The sequence below is a fragment of the Cupressus sempervirens genome, chromosome 9 (genome assembly GCF_028749045.1).
Source record: "Cupressus sempervirens isolate cs-2001-9-10 chromosome 9, ASM2874904v1, whole genome shotgun sequence".
NCBI classification, from domain to species: Eukaryota; Viridiplantae; Streptophyta; class Pinopsida; order Cupressales; family Cupressaceae; genus Cupressus; species Cupressus sempervirens.
In genome coordinates, this window is record NC_143126.1 from 497,582,491 (window position 1) to 497,594,732 (window position 12,242).

Here is a 12,242-nt window from a genome sequence, read left to right on the forward strand (position 1 = left end):
CAAGTGTATTTTATCCTTGTACTCTACCACATGTATCATATCAAGTGTATTTTATCCTTGTACTCTACCACACTTATCATATCAAGTGTATTTTATCCTTGTACTCTACCACATATATCCTATCAGGTGTAGCTTATCCTTTGTATCAATCCTATGTATCATATCCTTGTAACAATGGTAATAGCATATGTATCATATCCTTGAAAATGACAGCAGTACCATATGTATCATATCCGTGTACCAATGCTAGTCCTTCATGTATTATACCCATATAACCATGACTATATTGCAACAATGCTATCTCCTCATCCTAAGCTTTCCTCCCCTCGTACACATACCCACTATTGTATTCTATCATATATTTCGAGTCCCCATCCATTGTCTAGTCATGCTTGTACATTTTTGAGTCTTATCACGAAACCCTGTATTACTAGCCTATCATTTATAGGTCAGAATCATTGTCCATTTTGTCACTATCCTAAATGTACTCTCACTAAGTCCTTTCCTGATGTTTTCATCCTTGTACCTATCTCCAGCTTGTCAGTATCTAGTTATTCCAATCTCTTTGGCAAAAGGTTCCTTTTTCACACTTTTGTTCTTTCTTCTAATCTTTGGTCGTTTCCAGGTGTTTTTAGTTGTTCCCTCCTCATGGTCGCCATGGTCTCCCATATCATGGTGTGCTTTGACTAGGGCCACTCAAACACATGGTTTTGACTACCATCTTTTTTTGCTTGTGAGTCAATCAAATATCACCCTTGCATATTTCAAACATGTTTTCATTTATGATCACATGATGTAGTTGGGTGATATCATTCACTTATAGATCACCCAACATCATTTCCACACTGATTTCTTTGGGACTCATGTGTGATGCTGGGGCAATCCTTGCATGTTTGTTTGAGTTAGTCCTATGTAATATTGGGGAAAAGGCCTTGATGTTCTTAGTAACCTTGGTAGATCCCTAATATTCCTATATCAAATAAAGTGTTCACACTACATGGTGGTACTTCTTCACAAAGTACCCCACTCTCAAGTTTCCAATATATCCCCTCACTCTCACCATTTTCTCCCACATGAAGAATTACATGATCAATCACCCCTATGCACATCCACACTCACCCCCTCCACATTTTCTTAGCCTCCTATCCTCTCCTCCCTTGCTCCCTTATAACTCTTATCCCCCATGACCTAACCTTTCCCCGTCATCTTGATCCCCTACTCAATCCCATCCACTTGAGTCTTCTATACATGTCTTGTCTAAAAGTTTTGCATACTCTTCCCCCACCAAACCAAGGTCATGACCTATCAGTGATATGTTGCACCATCTCCAGTGGAGTTTCCAGACTCATCAAAATCTCTCGATTCAATTTCCTTATTCTCCAAAAATTTTGTTCATCTTAATTATCATACTATTACCCAATCCTCATCCCTCAGCTAAGGTTTCACCACCATCAAGATATGCTCTTTATCATAAGTCCCTATCCTAGCTCTATGTCCACTATCATCCTGACTACGAGTTTGTTGGTCAATCATTTTCCAACATCATATTCCTAAGAGTCAATATCTCCTATGTTTTACGATCATTCTTTATCATAGATCATTATCCTAGTTTAAGTTTTGTTTATCCTATCCTACCATCATAATTTTTCCTATATCTTATTGTTACCATCATTGATTATGTCTATTTATTGTCTCCCTGCATCCTAGAAGTTAGCATGTTGTATTATCATAGATTGAGTTCATTTACCCTTATCATCACTTGGACTTATCTTATCCTATTCCCTTATCATAGATTTAGTTCATTCATCACATGTTAGAAAGTTTCTCATATTTCATCATCATAATCTTTAGTTCACTTATCATATGTTATCATCATAGCTTTGAGTTTAGTTATCCTATTTTTTGTATCATTTTAATTATATACCACCATCATCAAAACTCACATTTATTTTATCTTAGTTTGTGTTCATTTTAATTATGTACCACCATCATCAAAACTCACATTCATTTTATCTTAGTTTGTGTTCATTTTAATTATGTACCACTATGATCAAAACTCACATCCATTTTATCTTAGTTTGTGTTCATTTTAATTATGTACCACTATCATCAAAACTCACATCCATTTTATCTTAGTTTGTGTTCATTTTAATTATGTACTGTCATCATAAAACTCATAGTCATCTTATCTTAGTTTGTATTCATGTAAAAATCATTATCCTCGTTTATGTTCATTTTATCATCTTTTTATCATAGCTTAAAGTTTCTTTTTAAACATACTCATCATCATAAACAACACTATCAAAAAAAATTACATCATATCCAATAAAGTCAAAACAAATCTCACCATCAAAACACATCCTATCCTGCATCACAAAATGTCAGCAAAATCATATCTCTCACAGCACATCCTATCTTGCATCACAAAATGTCAACAATATCATATCGCTCGTAGCACATCCTATTCTATATCACAAACTGTCAGCAATATCATATCTCTCACAACACATTACATCCTACATACAAACACATTAGTCTCTCATCTACATCTAAAATCATATATAATCATCCACATCATCCACATAACCATGACATCATAAGTCCATACATCCATATCCCACCCCAAAGAATGATATGCTATATATATATATATATATATATATATATATATATATATATATCATCCACAAAGAATAAATGAATTAATAACCCCCCTGCAAAACTACCATAGTCCATCATAGTCCAGATATCCAGTATCCATATCATACATATACATACATCGGGTTTTTGCTCGCAAAAATGCATCCGCCGATACATCCAAAAAATCCATGATCAATAAGCAATATACCAAGCATATCACTAGTCTCCTTCATCAATATCCTCCTCCTCCTAGCCCTAATCTGTGTCCCTCTCTGCCCCTGGTGTTGTTGGTGGTGGAGGTGGTAGCTTCATCTATCCTTCTCCTATACCTGAGCTATCTACCTCATCTGTCCTCCAACCCATCCCCTTATCCTGCCTCTGGCTTTTCCCTATCCTATGGCTCTTCCTAGTGCATTGGGACCCACCTGTCCTCTCTTATCCCCTCATGCTCCATCCACTCTCCCCCCTCCCTGCATGCATGTGTGGGTCCCAGTTGTCCCTGACCATGTTGGCCATCTATAATGCTCTATTTGGTCTACTGGAACTAGTGCATGGTACCTGGTAAAATCTCGCCCTCCCTCTAAGCTCCTCCACCTCTCCCCACAACCTCCTCAGCTCCTCCATCCCTCCATGAACTACCAGCTGCACTCTCAGAGTTGCCATCTCCACCACCAGTCTATCTCACTCCTCTTGCATGGTGTCCAACCTTGCCTATACTACCTGTCTCTCCAGGCTCACCACATCTAGCCTCCCCTCCATCCACCCAACCTCCACCCATAGTGTCCCCACCATTATTCCTACCTTGTTTGCCTATCCCTATGCCACATCACGTTCCTACCACAGTTGATCTTGCTCTATCCTAAGCTAATCTCTCTCCTGCTAAGTGTCTTACAACAACTAACTAGTAGCATTGTGTGTTTGCTGCATAGATGCATATCAGGTTGCCCATCCATCATCCCCTCCCCCTGTGGATGAACCTCCTCCTCCACTCCCATCTCCCCCACCTACGGGCCTTTTGTGGCCTCTGCTCCTCCTCTACCCTCTTTCCCCTCTCCATCATTGGCCTCTCCTCTCTCCTCTATCTCTACCTAACTGGCCCCTCCTCCTGTGCCATAGCCTTGGCTCGCTATCGTAACCCTCTCACCACATATCTACCCTATATGGCTACTCAGGCTATCTCCCCTGCCACCACCGTAGCCCTAGTCCCCTGTGGTCAGCCTATTGGCCTCGACCACTAGAACCAATCTCGATACTCTTGTGTGGAGCCCGCATCTGCTGCCCCACCAAACCAATCCCACTGTTGTGGCTCTAATTCTTGCTAGACCTGAAACAACCCATATCTCCATAGTGCTAGCCCATAGATAGATATTGGCTCATGAGTAACTTGCTGGTACTAGTTCGGTTCTCTTGGAGCCATCTGAACCCATCCAAACTATCGTAGCACCCTATCAGGTCGATACTACTCAACTATATACTCCCACCACCCAAAAACAAAACATGGTGATATGGTATATGAAAAATATTATCCCTCCTCTACCCATGTCCCTAGACCCATATATGGTCTCCATACCACTACCCTGATCTCATCAAGGACTTGCCAGTAGTCCACATCCTCTGTATGGTGGTAGGTCAATAGCTCTCCCCAACTGTATGCCACTAGCTCATTTTCTTGCCTATCCCTCCGTCTGATCAGCCTAAATTTTGTAATGTGCTCCCATGCCCATACCTATAATAATGTGGGGAACCCTATACTCCTCCCTTGTCATCCTACTCCCTAATATACAATCCAATGCAAATCCTGGTATAACTATGCTAACATCAATGACCCCCATATTGTTGGTACTCCCACATCCACTATCCACATAACCACTGGTATCAATGCCAAGGTAACTCCTATCCCACCTGTATCTGGGGCAATGTACTCTAATACTAGCCCCAACACATAGAAATAAATATGTTTCTCCATGGCTACTTGGTCCAAGTGCTCATCTAGTGCAAACTGCCCTCTCTAAATCCGAAATGCAATGCCCAACCCTACTAGCCCTTGTACCACTACCTCTGTAGTCATCTCTCTTGTCGCCATCACTGGCATCCCCTACATTAGTAATCTAAATATCCTATACACATCCTCTAGTGTCATAGTCATCTCCCCTATAGGCAGGTGGAATATCCCTGTCTCGTTGTGCCACTGCTCGCATAATGCTATCACCATCACCATATATGTGCGTGTATGAGGAAACCTCGCTAGATATCCCAGGCTAATGCCCTCAATTCTGGCCCAATCTGTCAGCATCAACTGCTCTCCTGCATGTAGTATGACCGCTTGTCACTTGCGTGACACCAGAGCATCTAAAGACCATTGCACATGAAAAACCATTCACACATCAGTTTTCCTTTTCATCATTTTCATCCCCTCCCTTCAACCCCCCATCCCCGCAACCACATTCCCATGAAGCCTTGCAAACTCATGATCCTGTAGACAAATGTTCTCGTAGGACTGCACTTTGACTTTTGCCTCCTCAACTCATCTGACCCACATTCCCGTCGGCACATCCTCTCACAGGCTAAATCTAGCAATCTTACTGCTACATGCTCTCACAGGATCGCACTTGCACCTTCCCTTATTGGTCAAACCCTATCCCATTCCCACCTTGACCCAACCCATGCCACAAGATAATGTTCCTGCAACCAAATACACATTTTTTCTGGCGGGATCGCATTCCCGCTATCATAGATGCAATCCGGCTAAAAATTCTTGCCCGAATTCATGATCCCACAAAATCACTTTCATAAACTTATTTTACCCTAACTCATAGCTCTTTTTTGTGGGATTGTGATCCCACTGATCCCTATTACAATCCCATTGGACCCATGTCTGCGAGATCACTTTTTCTACTTTGCGGGAATGCTCTAACTACTACAAAATAAAAAATGCAAGAATGATTTTTGACCCTATTGAATGGTTTGGTGTCTGCCACACTCATACTCATCGTACCATGTCAAATCGATGCTTTGGTCATCCCTATGCAACCATCGTCTCATCCCGATCAGAGCCCCTAAAAGCAATATCTCCTCATCTGTATGAAAGCCAATGACCCTTCCCATCTCCCCTCTGACCTCTTATAGGCCCCTTGGGGTGCCCTATCTTCCTCTATGACTCCTCCAGCAACCTCTTTTTCCCCCCATCTTATTTCTTTTGGCCATTTCCCTCTTTTTTTAATCCTCTTTTAGCCCTTTTGTGTCCTCCTGCTCCCCTTGGCTAACTGCAACTTTTCAAAAAGTCACCAGGCCTTTCCTTATTTTCCCATTGCCTTCTTGAGGGGGCATCACCCAGTCCATTATCTCCTCTTCTACTCAAAATTGGGGCAACCATGTTGCTTTAAAAACTTCTTCTTGTCATTTATATATTCAAACTTCCTTGAAATAGTGTTGTTTCAACACTACGTCAAAGAGGGGCAAAATGTAGACACCTAAATCTAATTACATCACTAGGTAATTGTATTTAGTCATCTCCTAGGACATTACTGATTAAATATTTATTATTTAATAAATTAATCATCATCTACTAGTTAATTAATTAATTTAATTAACTATAGTCCAATTAATAAAATCAAATGATAACCCAAAATCAATTTATCAATGAAATCCTTATTCTTCTATTAAATTAAATTAATCCTCAAATCTATTTAAATTAATCCCATATCCCCCATTTTATTAAGTAAATCATTTAAGAAAATATCCAAACCCCTAAAACATCCCTAAGACCTATCCTTTACCCCTAATCCAACCCATTCACCCATACTAACCTCACTTAGCCTCCTAACTAACCCATCTCATCAAAGCTAAACCACTTGCCCCCTAACCCCCTTTCTAAGCTAATCCTAATCCCCCTCCTAAACATGTGCACAACTTTAAGTAAGGGTTAAGACTTGCTAACCCAAGCCAAAGTCAACAATCTCAACCTCACCCTCACCCTCAAGCATTTATGACTCTTACACAAGCATTAAAAGCTCTTACAAAGCATTTATGAACATTTATGAAGCCCTTATCTCTTAAGCCTCCTTTGTTGACTATTCATCTTGCGCTTCCCTCCATCCAATCACGTTGTGACATGTTTCACCTCCTAATTGGCTCCAAACTAGCACAATCCATGTGCTTCCTTTTAGGACATCCTAGCCCTCCATAAGATTTTCCCAATCCTTGCATCTTGGCCATTCATCCCTCTACACCTTAGCCTATAAATGAAACCCTATCCCTTCACAAATATCATCCGCTTCTCGTGAAAAGTCATAATGCTATTTTGAGAGCCTAAAAACTACCAAAATACCATCATAATGTTGAAATCGCTCCATACCCCCATTGTTGAAACCCTCATTCATACACGCACTAGGTGAAAACCCTCCACCTATTGGAAGCTTGAGCACAATGTGAGCATACATCCCCATCCATCAGGGATATAGCTTCGTCATCATAGGTTATGCCCAAGGAGCTTACCATTCTTGGTTTGCCTTCCTTTTGGTGATAATCTCGTCCTATCATAAGTGTTAATTATTTAGTTGTGTTAATGCTTTCGTTATTAGTTAGTATTTATTAGTTAGTATTGAATTTGCACTACTAGATCAAGTAATACAACAACATCAATTCTCTATTCCCTATACACCTTAGTAGAATGGGGTTGCAGAGAGAAAGAACTAGACATTACGAGAGATGGCCAATTGTATGATTCAATCTTGTGTTATGAGTTCTTCCTTTTGGGCTGAGACTATCAATTGTGCCAACTATATTTAGAATCAAATGCCTCACAAGGCATTATGACACTTGACTCCTGAGGAGAGGCTTGGACTCATGTTAAGCCTGGTGTTTCTACTTTCTACATTTTTGGTAGTGAGGCTTGGGCATTTATTCCAAATGCTCAGTGGAAAGCCATGGAGAAGAAGAACTGACCACTCATTTTTGTTGGCTACTATGAGGATATGAAAGTGCACAGGTTGTTTGATCCTAGTTCCAGAGATGTCTTGTTTCAGTGAGATGTTCAATTTGATGAGCATTATCCTCCAATGGATCCTCCATCTTCAGCTTCTTCCTCACAACCTAGTACTTCCTCTACTCCTCTATAGGATTATGCATCCTCTAAGGAAGAATCTTGATATTGATCCCCCTTCACCACCTCCATCAAATGTTTTGTGAGTGTCCAAGTGGGCTCATGATACTATTGATGTATCTAGACCTTTGGTAGGTGATCGTATAGATGCTTGTCACACTTGTTCTCAAATTGTTGGTAGTGGCCTTTTGAGTCATGCCATTTCAGATGATCCTCAGAGTGGGATAGGGATATGGATGAGGAATACTCTTCTTTGATGAAGAACCATGCATGGGATCCTTGTCCTCTTCCAAAAGGAAGAAAGTTGGTTCGGTGTCATTGGGTGTACCATACCAAGTATGCTGCAGATGGTTCTATTGATAGATAAAAGGAATATCTTGTTGCAAAGGGTTTTTCATAGGTTGAGGGTATTGATTACCTTGAGACCTTTTCTATTTCCAAGATGAATTCTATTCGCCTTGTACTCTCTCTAGTAGCTTCACAGGGATGGATAGTTTTTTAGATGGATGTAAAGAGTGCTTTTTTGCATGGAGACCTTCATGAGGAGATCTATATAGAGAAACCTCATGGTTTTGTACAGGACTCTTCATTGGTATGCTAACTTCAAAGGTCTTTATATGGTCTCAAATAGGCCCCTAGGACTTGGTATGAGAAGATGGATTCCTTCTTGCTTGCTTCATAGTTCACTCGGTCATTCCAACCCTATAGTTTACATTCAATGTCATGGGGCTGACTTATTGACACTTGTGCTTTATGTTGATGACCTCATCATCATAGGAAGCTCAGTCTCCATGATATAGGGTGTTCAACAAGCATTAAGAGAGTAATTTGAGATGACAGATCTTGGACTTCTGCACTATTTTTGGGGCCTACAAGTTATTTAGTCTTCAAATGGGATACCCATACTCCAGAAAAAGTATGCTCTAGATATGCTTCTAAGATTCAACATGCTTGATTGCAAGTCTACCCCCACACCTTTTTAATTAGGTGTTGTTTTATCTACCACTTTCTCTACTCCTATAGTAGATTCCACTCTATATAGACAGCTTGTGGGTATTTTGTTGTACCTGACACACACATGTCCTGATATTTCCTTTGCGGTTGGACTTGTCTCTAGATTCTCCCATGATCCTCATGAGAGTTATTAGCAAGCATCCAAACATATCTTGAGGTACATTAGAGGTACAACATGTTATGGCATTCACTACACATTAGGATATCTTCACATTGTTGGTTTCATAGATTCAGATTGGGCTGGTGGTATTGATGATCGCAAGTCTACTTCTAGTTTTGTATTTTTTGGTGGTTTTGGTCCTATCACATGGTCTTGCAAAAAGCAACATGCTCACACATTATCATCTACAGAGGCAGAATAAAGGGCATTTGTATTGGCTAGTCAAGAGGTTTTGTGGCTTTGATAGTTGATGAAAATTTTTGGATTTTCTCCTGATAGTCCCACCTTTCCGTGGTGTGATAGTCAGAGTGTTATACACATTTCACACAACCTAGTTGAGCATCAATGGACCAAGCACATTGAGCTTTACATGCACTTCATTAGGCATCTCATTCAGGATGGCACCTTGAGCTTGGAGTACATTCCTACTACTGACTAGGTTGTAGACATCTTCACTAAACCCTTTGCATCCCAAGAGTATCTTCAGTTGCGTTTTGTGCTTGGGGTGAAGGAAGTTGTCCTTGGGGGGTCTCAGTGATGAGTACTTCCTTCCTTCTTTTTACTACTATCTCTTTTTGGAGTAGAGCTTTTCCCACTGGGTTTTCTCTATTTCTTCGTTTCATAGAGATTTAGTTGTGATTGAATACCTCATCAGGCCTTGTTGTTGGGATCCAAGTTTTCTTTTAGCATTGCATTGTAGTTTCCTTGCTCTTTCTACATTGTATGTAGCTGCATTGTTGCTCATCTTAAGGGGGGTGTTAGAGTAAAGCGTTAATTTAATTTAATTTATTAAATTTTCTTTATTCCCTTCTTAAGATTTTACTTTATGTACCTTTTGCATCTCTATTTAATAATTAATTAGTAATTATTAAATAGCTTTTCCCTTTTAGGTTACCCTTTGTAACTTTTTAGGTTACCCTTTTCGAGTTTTGATCTCCTTTTATAAGGATTGATCTTTTGTAATTTTCATTATCTCTTTCATTTCTGAAAATACATTTGCATAATTTTCAAAGTAAAACCCTTGCCTTCTCTCATCTTTTTCTTCTATGATAGGTTTTTTTATATGCAAGTGTTTGAAGGCTTTGTGGATTTGTATTGATCAAATCCTTCAGTATGTGTACAGGTTCCTGCATGATAAGAAGGGTTTGAAAGCTAATCCCCTTCCATGCAGTCCTATTAATAGGAAACCCAAAAGAAATACAATGCCGAACTAAAACTTTCCAAGCTTCATCTCCAGTAATGGCATGAATGATCCATTTGGCATAAAGAGCAAGACCTTGCTTCTGAGTGGAAAGAAGGTCAAGGCCTCCAGACTCTTTGGGGAGACAACAATAACCCCAAGCCACTCTATGGAAGCCATGATGATCAAAGCCCAAAGAAAGTCATGTAGTAATAACTCTAATTTCAGATAAGAGGCTTTGGAAGGAGCCCAACAGAAGAATAATACACATGCGTAGTTCCCAGAACCTTTGAACAAATCTAGAATTTCTCCATAAGAGAAAGGGGTTTAGTAAGCCAATAGTCAAGCTTCTTTTCAGTCTTTATAAGCACAACGCTCCACAAATCAACTGGCGAAGCTCGAAAGCCAAAAGGAATGCCTAGAAAATGAAAGATCTCCCCGTGAGTGACTCATTTCCATTGAAATTGGTTAAGCCATGGCGGAGCTAGAAGAAAAGATTTCCAAAAATAGAGCGCTTTGTGCTATTGAATAACAAAGCTAAAGGCTTGAAAAAAGGTATCTAGACATTGCAAAGAATTAGTGATGTTTTCCTCATCCTCCAAAAGAGTGAGAAAGGAATCATCAACAAAGTGTCCATTGACCAACTGGGAGGAGGAATTTGGCAAGGAAATGCCATGAACCAGACCAGAAGAAATGGAGTGGGCTAGCAAGTATCCAAAACCTTTAGTAGTGAGAACATATAAAGCTAGAGCCAGAGGGCAACCCTACCTAACGGAACGAAAGAGCCCAAAGGCTTCAGATTACGAGCTATTGATAGGAATACAAGCATTACCATCTCCAAAAAGCATTTCCACAAACTAAAGGAAATTGGGACCGAAACCAAGAGCTTGAAGCATAGCCAAGATGAAAGGCCATTCGATCCAGTCATAAGCTTTAGCAAAGTCAATTTTCAAAAATATAAATGATTGATTAGATTTACTAGCCCACTCCATGCCTTCCCAAACAATAATGATGTTGTCAAGAATGTACCTGGACTTAATAAAGCCAATTTTCTCTAGCCGCACAATTAAAGGCAGGAGATGGCAGATTTTGAATGAAATTGCCTTTGCAATAATCTTATAAGACACATTAAGCAAGGTAATGGGTCACCAATTATAGATATCTTCAGGATCTCTAGTTTTAGGTATGAATTTGATGTTACCTTTGTTAATAATAGCTCCTAGACTCTTAGAATGATAGGCTTCAAGATAAACTTTGTGTGGGTCTGGACCAATAGACTCCCCAAGGTGTTTGTAAAATTCACAGGGGAACCCATCACATCCAAGGGATTTGTCATCAACTATAGAAAAAACTGCCTCCTTGAGGTCTTAGATGGTGAGAAGCTGCTCACAGAATGCTTGTTGCTCGACCGCTAAGCGGTTTAGAGTAACAATAATACACTTTCTGAGGGTTTCCTCCTGAGCAACTGAACTTCCCTGCGAAGCAAACACATTTTCATAGTGGTGAGAAAAAGCTTGCAGAATGTCAGGGAGACTGGAGAGAACATAATTGCTTTGTTTAATCTTTTTAATCCTAAAATTGGTATGACGAGCTCTAAGAGCCTAGAAAAATTCTTTAGAAGCCTTATCACCAACCTCCAACCAATGGAGGCGAGCTTTGATTTGGGCCCTATGAGTAACATAGTTGTCTACAACTTGCTTGTCATGACAAAGCCTCACAAACTAAATTTGCAAATCAACATCAAAAGGGTTAAGGGTGAGAGCTTCATAAGCTTTTTTGAGAGCCGTGGTAGTGGATTCATAAAATTGGCATTTGAAAATCACCGACTCCCATAGATGCACAGAAATCTAGTAGTTAAATATGATAAATATACTTAAAATAAGAAATATAAAATATTTAACTCTATATTTGAACTTGGTAAGAAGAATAGATTGTGATAATTAATATTGATTATACATTATTTTTGAAAGATAAAAATAATTACTTTTTTGAAAAATCTAATCAACTTGTCACAAATGTGGAAAAGATAAAGTTGTAATTAATATATATGTATTTTTGTTGAAGAAAATTGAATTTTCTCCCTTCCAAAAATAGTATGATCCAATAGAATGAATGAAAAATGTGCTTTACAAAATAATGAAAAATTA